The sequence below is a fragment of the Balaenoptera acutorostrata genome, chromosome 12 (assembly GCF_949987535.1).
Source record: "Balaenoptera acutorostrata chromosome 12, mBalAcu1.1, whole genome shotgun sequence".
NCBI classification, from domain to species: Eukaryota; Metazoa; Chordata; class Mammalia; order Artiodactyla; family Balaenopteridae; genus Balaenoptera; species Balaenoptera acutorostrata.
Genome location: NC_080075.1, coordinates 14,442,550 through 14,450,560, shown reverse-complemented (window position 1 = coordinate 14,450,560; position 8,011 = coordinate 14,442,550). Strand labels below are relative to the sequence as shown.

The following is an 8,011-nucleotide window of genomic DNA, read 5'->3' as shown; positions in this document are numbered from 1 at the left end:
CATCTTCAACCCTCAGACTCTCCTCCTGACTCTCCAAGAGTTCAAGCTTGGTGTCCAGTCTTTTATGTCACAAAACCTCAGCTGCTAAGGGCAGGGAAGGAGGTAAATGTCCCCTTCTGTCTATAACCTAGAAGACAAGTGGTACTTGAATTTCCTGATCGGGGTACCTGGACTGGTCTATTTTATAAGGATAATGCAGATGTCAGCATGAGGCATGGAAAAAAAATCATGAAGAGATGAGAGGCAGCTGTAATTAGGCAAGAGTTAATAAGGTCCTGAATTGGGCTTCCTTGGGGATTAGAATGGAAGCAGTCAGAAGAGGCTTTTCAAAGGTCAACTCAGCTGGCTGAGGAAGCCAACAGGATGCTAGCTGAAGAGGGAGAGGGAGGGAATGGAGGTGACTCCAGAGTTTTGAGCCTGGATGTGCCTAAAATGATGAAGATGCCACTAACCCAGGGGGGCAGAAAGAGCAGCAGGTTTGGGGGGACATGAGTTCAGTTTAGTCACACTAAGTTTTAGGGGCTGTACGTCCTTATATCTAGGAGAAATCTTAGGCATCTAAGCAAGAAGAAATCAGAACAAAATGGTAAAATAAATACAATAATGGGTAGCAAATGAGTATGGATGTAAAGTACAAAGTTTTTAGAAATAAGAATGTGAGGACACATGTTCAGTGAGTGGAAGAAATCTGAAATAATGAGTGGGGAACCTGTTTTGGTAGTGTAGGCCAGTGCTACTAAGAAGTCCTAGGTGAAATAAAAACCTTTGCTCATAAGCAGGTATGTAGCACTTTCTTCTATCACAAACTGTGGGGAATCTTTCAGAAAATCTTTGTTTTTTTTTTTTTGTTTTTTTTTTTTTTAATATTTTTTCTAGTTTTTTTTTTTTAATAGTTTTTAATACTTTATTTATTTTATTTATTTATTTATTTATGACTGTGTTGGGTCTCTTAGTTTTCGTGTGTGGGCTTTCTCTAGTTGCGGCAAGTGGGGGCCACTCTTCATCGCGGTGCGGGGGCCGCTCTTCATCGCGGTGCGCGGGCCTTTTCACTATCGCGGCCCCTCCCGTTGCGGGGCACAGGCTCCAGACGCGCAGGCTCAGTAGTTGTGGCTCACGGGCCCAGTTGCTCCGCGGCATGTGGGATCTTCCCAGACCAGGGCTCGAACCCGTGTCCCCTGCATTGGCAGGCAGACTCCCAGCCACTGCGCCACCAGGGAAGCCCAAAATCTTTGTTTGAAGCTTCCTGGAAAGCTGATTCGGTCCCTGCCATATCTGTTCTGTCATTAAATATAGAATCTGAAACACTGGAGTTACTTATCTGATACCTTTTATAAGCACCGCTTGTGCACAAAATAGTCGTCTGTGTTCTCTTTTAATGTGGTCAAATGAATATATTTTGGTATGTAAATTTCTTTCCTTAGTTCTAAAAACAATTTGCGAACAATTTTACAGAAAAAAAATCATATGTATAAAACAACTTGCTACAGCTTTTTGGATCTTTCTTCAATCCTTATTAGCGTACTACACATGATTAATATGTTCCTTGTGGGATTGGCTGTGAATCATTGGTGTGTAAGTTGTTTAATGACCACATACTCCACCATCCCTTCTCATAACACCCTTTGCAATGTGACCTAGATGTTCTTCTTATCAAGGTATAGAGTCTATTGCCTCCCCTCTTGAATCTCTACTGGCTTATGACTGGCTTTGATCAAGAGATTGCAGTTTCTGCTCTTGCCCCCTTGCAATGCTGCCACCATCCTGTGAAGAAGCTTGACCTAGCTTCCTTGCTATGAGAGAGTATGTAGAGAGAAAGGCCTACCCTTCGGCCAGCACCAAACTCCAGCCAGGTGAATGAAGCCGTCTAAGACCATCCAGCCCCAGTCGAGCGGCCAGATGACTACAATCACAAGAGTGACCCCAGGTCAGGCCAGCTAAAACACCATGCAGCTAAATTCAGACCAAATTGCTAACCCACAGAAGTGTGAGCAAATAAAATGGTTGTTTTAAGCCACTAGATTTTAGGGAATTCCCTGGCAGTCCAGTGGTTAGGACTGCACTTTCACTGTTGAGGGAGTGGGTTTAATCCCTGGTTGGGGAACTAAGATCCCACGAGCTGCATGGTGTGGCCAAAAGAAAAAAAAAAAGCAACTAAATTGTAGGTAGTTTGTAGGGCATAATAGATAACTGATATAATTTGCTATATTATATTTGCATTCTAATTTTGGAATTATTATTTTGATATAATTTTTTATGTATTTGACCAAGTTGCAAGACAATTTAAAATGGTTATATGCAATTCTATTGTGTTCCTTTACCACAGTTTACTTAAACTTTTCCCATAATTGGACATTTGGTTTGTATACAACTTTCCATTTTTGTGGATAATACTGTTCTAAACATGTTTTTACAAGTGCTCTCTAAATTTTTTCCCTGTTATTTTCTTAGGAAATTTTTTTTTACCGAAAGTGGAATTGGTGGGTGAAATGATGTCAAGTATTAATTCTCATTACATATTGCCTGACTGCTTTCCAAAAGATTGTTATCAATTTACAGTGCAGCCAGCAATATATCTGTCTCTCCATACCCAGTTATCAAACTTTCTAAAAATTTAGCAATTTTTGTTTATTTTTAATTTTTTGGCTGCGCTGCGTGGCTTGTGGAATCTTAGTTCCCCAACCAGGGATTGAAGCTGGGCCATGGCAGTGAAAGCGCCGAGTCCTAACCAGTGGACTGCCAGGGACTTCCCAGCAATTTTAAAATTAAGATGTAACATATATACAGCAAAGTATACAAATCTTGATTATAAAGTCTTGATTAATATTTACAGAGAGAGAGAGAGAGAGGGAGGGAGGTAGATAGACATAGATAGAGAGATAGACAGAATCCATGTAGTCACCCCCAGATGAAGATGTGGAATGTTTCCGGCTCCCCAGATATTTCTCTTGTGCTCCTTTCCAGTCAATACCACCCCCAGAAGTAACCACTATTCTGGTTTCCATCACCCTTTCCATCTACTCTTGAACTTCATATAAATAGAACCATGCAGATTGTTTTCTCCTGTGTCTGCCTTCTTTTGCTCATTATTATATCTGTGAAATTCATCCATGTTCTTGTTGTGTATGGCAGTGGCTCATTCTTTTTTATTGGTAATATTATCCCTTGAGGATGCCACAATTTCCTTATCCATTCTTCCTTTGGTGGACATTTCAGTAATTTCAGTTTGGTGCTATTAAATAAAGTTTTTTAAACTTTTTTTCACTTATTTTAATAGTTCAATAGTTGTGCATTGATACTTTAGCAGTGTTTCAATACTAATTTCTTCAATTACTATTGGAGTATAACAGAGGAGGGACTAGAGATGAGTCTGAATGAGTGAGCAGGGGCTAGATTATGAAGGACCTTGTGAGACATGCTGAGGAACTTGAACTCTGTGGCATGGACAGAGGGAAGCCATTGAGGGATCTGAAGCAAGAGAGGGAACTTATCAAACTTGCATTTTAGAAAAATGACTTTGGCAGTAGGGAGGAGAATGGATGGTTTGAGGAAAACCCTGAAGGTAGATTTCTAGGCAGAAGACTATGGCAATAGCACAGGTGAGAAATGAGCTGGGCCTGAACTAACACAGGAGCAACAAAACTTCGTGTGTGTTGATATTTCGGGGATGAGGAATTAGGAAGATCTAACAGCTGGGTAACTAGGGTGGCCGTAGATGCATTGACTAAGACAAGGAATGCAGGTGGGGAGCAGGAGGAGATAGCACCATAGGAAAGATAATGAGTTTATTTTGTATTTGTTGAATTTGAGATATTTGTGGAATGTCCAGGTGGAGAGGACTATTTGTCAATTGGATGCATAGGTCTAGAAGTCTGGAAGTGGTCCTGCTACAGGCGGAGATTTGGGAGATCACCAGCACATAGGTAGAAGAAGAGATAAGGTAGATAAGGTTAGTTAGAATAGTCATTGAGGTGGAGTGGGTGGGCAATGAGAAGCCAAAGAAGAAGCCTGAAGAAGAGAGGACCAAGATAAATGGGAAAGCTGTGGCTCTTAGAAGTCCGGGGGTTAAAAATTTCAGAAAGAGAGTGTCTCAGAGAGGTAGGTGAGATAAGGACTGCATAATAACCTCTGGATTTGGAAACTAGATCGTTGGTGAGCTTGCCACAGCAGTTTCAAAGGAGTGATAGGAGTGGGTGCCAGATTGCTGCGAGTTGAGAAAATGGATGGCGGTAATTAGACTTTCCTTTTGAAAAATTTAGTTGCAGGTAAAAAGAAAGATGACATTATCAAGGCCAAGGTCAGTTTTCTTTTTTAATTAACAGAGATCTGAGCATGTTCATAGGCTATCAAGAGCAAGAGATTGAACAAGCATGAGAGGGAGGCAATAACTGATGGAACAGGATCCTGGAGTTGGGACTAGGAGATGGAGATTATATGTAGACATAGACGGATTGCATAGGAAGAGAGCCATCTCATCCTTTGAGATGGAAGGAAGGGCACTAAGACTCTCTCCCCCAAAACACTCAATCATCAATTTGAGAGGACACCATCTTGCTTGGTTGTGTGGTTTGCCCCAGAGGCTTTCAGCAATATAGGTGTAGGTGGAATGTTGGATTCTCTTACAGTCAGTCACTATGATAATATCTAGTTTTTCAATATTTTAAGTAATGGCAAAAGTAATTTTTATTAGTTCCTTTTTTCTTAAAAAAATATATTACTAATACATTTGAATGCCTGATCTCATTTCCCTCCCCTTTTTCTTTGAGGTAACCACTGTCCTGAAGTGGCAATATGTCATTCCCAAACAGCCAATGCACTTTCATTAAGTATGTAGTATCCATAACTAAAATACAACATTGTTTTGTATGTTTTAAGGTTTTTAATAAATTGGTATCACACTGTACTTATCATTCTGCAACTTGCTTCTTTTACTCATTATTAGATTTTTTAGATTTATCCATATTGATCCATATGAATGAAATTAGCTCTGATTATTTAGCTGCTGTATGATTTTTCTTTGTAAAAAATGCTACTATTTATGAATTCTCTAGTTTTGTTTCAAGTGTTTCATTATTACAAAAAATGAACATGTGCAAGATTTTCTTTATGATGATGATTTCCACACGAAAAGAGTGTGTATTCTATGTTTTGTTAGGTAATGTTTTATTAATGTCAATTAGATCAAGTCACTTAATAGTATTGTTGAACTCTTGTGTCTTTACTGACTTTTTGCCTGCTTGTTCTATCAACTACTGAGAGAAAGATATTAAACTCTTCAAACATGATTGTGGATTTGTCTATGTCTTCATTTAGTTCTGCAGTTTTTGCTTAGTGTATTTTGAAACTTTTTTATTAGGTGTGTACATATTATAATGTTCATGTCTTATTGATGAATTGACCCTTTTATCATGAAAATGTCCCATTTAATTTTCTATGCATACTCTTTGTTTTGTGTCTATTTTGTCCGACATTAACATTGCCATTTCAGATTTATTATGATTAATGTTTGCATGGTATATTTTATCCATCCTTTTACTTTCAACCTATGTGTGTATTTAAATGTGAAGTACGTATGTTGTAAACAGCATTTAATTAGATCTTGATTTTTAAATCCAATCTGATAGCCTCTGACTTTTAATTGGAGTACTTAATCTATTTATATTTAAAATAATTTATATAAGTTTTAGAGACAGACTGTTGGGGTTCAAATCTCAGCTAGTCCACTTAAAGTCAGTATGACCTTGATGATGTTACCTAACCGTTTTTCCCTTTTTCTTTTTCCCTTCCTTCTTTCCCTCCCTCCCTCCTTTCTTTCTTTCTTTCTTTCTCTCTCTCTCTCTCTTTCTTTCTTTCTTTCTTTCTTTGTTTCTTCATCTGTAAAATAGGATGATAGGATGAATAGTGGTACCTACCTGTTGGATTTTTATTGGAATACTATACATCATTAATACATATAAAGTGCTCAGAACTGTGTCTGGTACACAGTAACAATAAATGTTAGCTAAAATCTGGATTTGACATTTTGTTTCATAGGGATTTAAAGTTTTGTTTTAATATCTAAAATAGCTGTAAAAGACACCTCACAAAAATAATCAATTCCAAGTGATTTATATTTCAATCTCATCCAACAATTATGCAAAAATTTATGTTGAAATTTGGCTAGTCAACTTTCATCTTTCCTAATGACAATCAATTGTTCCTGCAAGCTAATCAGAATATGCTACATTTACATTTTAAATAAATGTGTTCAAAACCCACTAGAGTGCTTTAGAAACTTTTAAATAGGTTAGAAAATCCTGTTTAAAAGTTTTTACCTTTTTAAAATTAACTCTGGAGATAGAGTTTTTAAAAAATAATTGATAGACTTTATTTTTAGAACAGTTTTAGGTTTAGAGAAACATATATCTTCTTTATCCAACTCCTTCCTCCCCAGTTTCCTTTATTACTAACATCTTGCATTAGTGTGATGCATTTGTTAACAATTGATACATGAATATTGATACATTATTATTAAATAAGGCCATAGTTTACATTAGAGTTCATTCTTTGTGTTGTATGATTCTATGTGTTTTGAAAAATGTATAATGTAATGTATCCATTACAGTATCATACAGAGTAGTTTCACTATCCTGACATTTCTCTGTGCTCCTCCTGTTCATCCTTCCCTCTTTTCCCGAGAATCCTGATTTTTTACTGTCTCTATTTTTCCTTTTCTAGAATGCTGTATAGTTGGGATCATGCAGCATGCAGGCTTTTCAGACTGGCTTCTTCCACTTAGAAATATGCATTTAAGGTTACTCCATGTCTTTTCATGGCTTCATAGCTCATTATTTTTTATGATGAAAAATACTCTATTGTATAAATATACCACAGTTTGTTTATATATATACCTACTGAAGGACATCTTGGTTGCTTCCAAGTGTTTGCAGGTATGAATAAGGTTGCTATAAACACGTGTACAAGTTTTGATGTGAATTTGTTTTTAACTCATTAGGTAAATATCAAGGAGTGCAACTGCTGGATTGTATGGTAAGAGTATGTTTTGTTTTGTAAGAAACTGCCGAACTGTCTTCCAAAGTGGCTATACAGTCATTGAGCTCCATAGAGACAGTGCCCGGGCAAGTGAGAGCCAGACGGGCACTGGGCGACTCTGTGCCTCGCTGAGGAAAAATACTTAAACATGGGCAAAGGAGATCCTTAGAAGCCGAGAGGCAAAATGTCATCATATGCATTCTTTGTAAAACTTGCTAGGAGGAGCACAAGAAGAAGCACTCAGATGTTTTAGGCAACTTCTCAGAGTTTTCTAACAAGTGCTCAGAGAGGTGGAAGACCATGTCTGCTAAAGAGAAAGGAAAATTCAAAGACATGGTAAAGGCAGACAAGGCCTGTTATGAAAGAAAAATGAAAACTCATATCCCTCCTAAAGGGAAACAAAAAAGAAGTTCAAGGATCCCAATGCACTTAAGAGGTCTCCTTCAGCCTTTTTCTTGTTTTGTCCTGAGTATCGTCCAAAAATCAAAGGAGAACATCCTGGCCTATCCATTGGTGATGTTGCAAAAAAACTGGGAGAGATGTGGAGTAATACTGCTGCAGATGAAAAGCAGCTTTATGAGAAGAAGGTTCCTAAGCTGAAGGAAAAGTACAGAAAGTATATTGCTGCATAAGGAGCTAAAGGGAAGCCTGATGCAGCAAAAAAGGGGATCGTCAAGGCTGAGAAAAGAAAGAAAAAGAAGGAAGAAGAGGAAGAGGAGGAAGAGGAGGATGAAGAGGAAGAAGAAGATGATGAATAAGTTGGTTCTAGTGAAGTTTTTTTTTCTTGTCCATAAAGTATTTAACCACCCCTGTACACAACTCACCCCTTTTAAAGAAAAAAATTGAAATGTAAGGCTGTGTATGATTTGTTTTTGAACTGTATAGTGCCTTTTTTTGTACAGTTAACACACTACTGAATGTGTATTTAGATAGCTGTGTCCTGGTGGTACTTTCCACAGCCACTAACCTTGCCTGGTACGGT

General features: G+C 37.9%; 1 pseudogene; it reads left to right on the top strand.

Moving 5' to 3' along the window:
- Window positions 1-7,177: 7,177 nt before the first annotated feature.
- Window positions 7,178-7,787, top strand: LOC102998781 (high mobility group protein B1-like; annotated as a pseudogene).
- The last annotated feature ends 224 nt before the right edge of the window (window positions 7,788-8,011 follow it).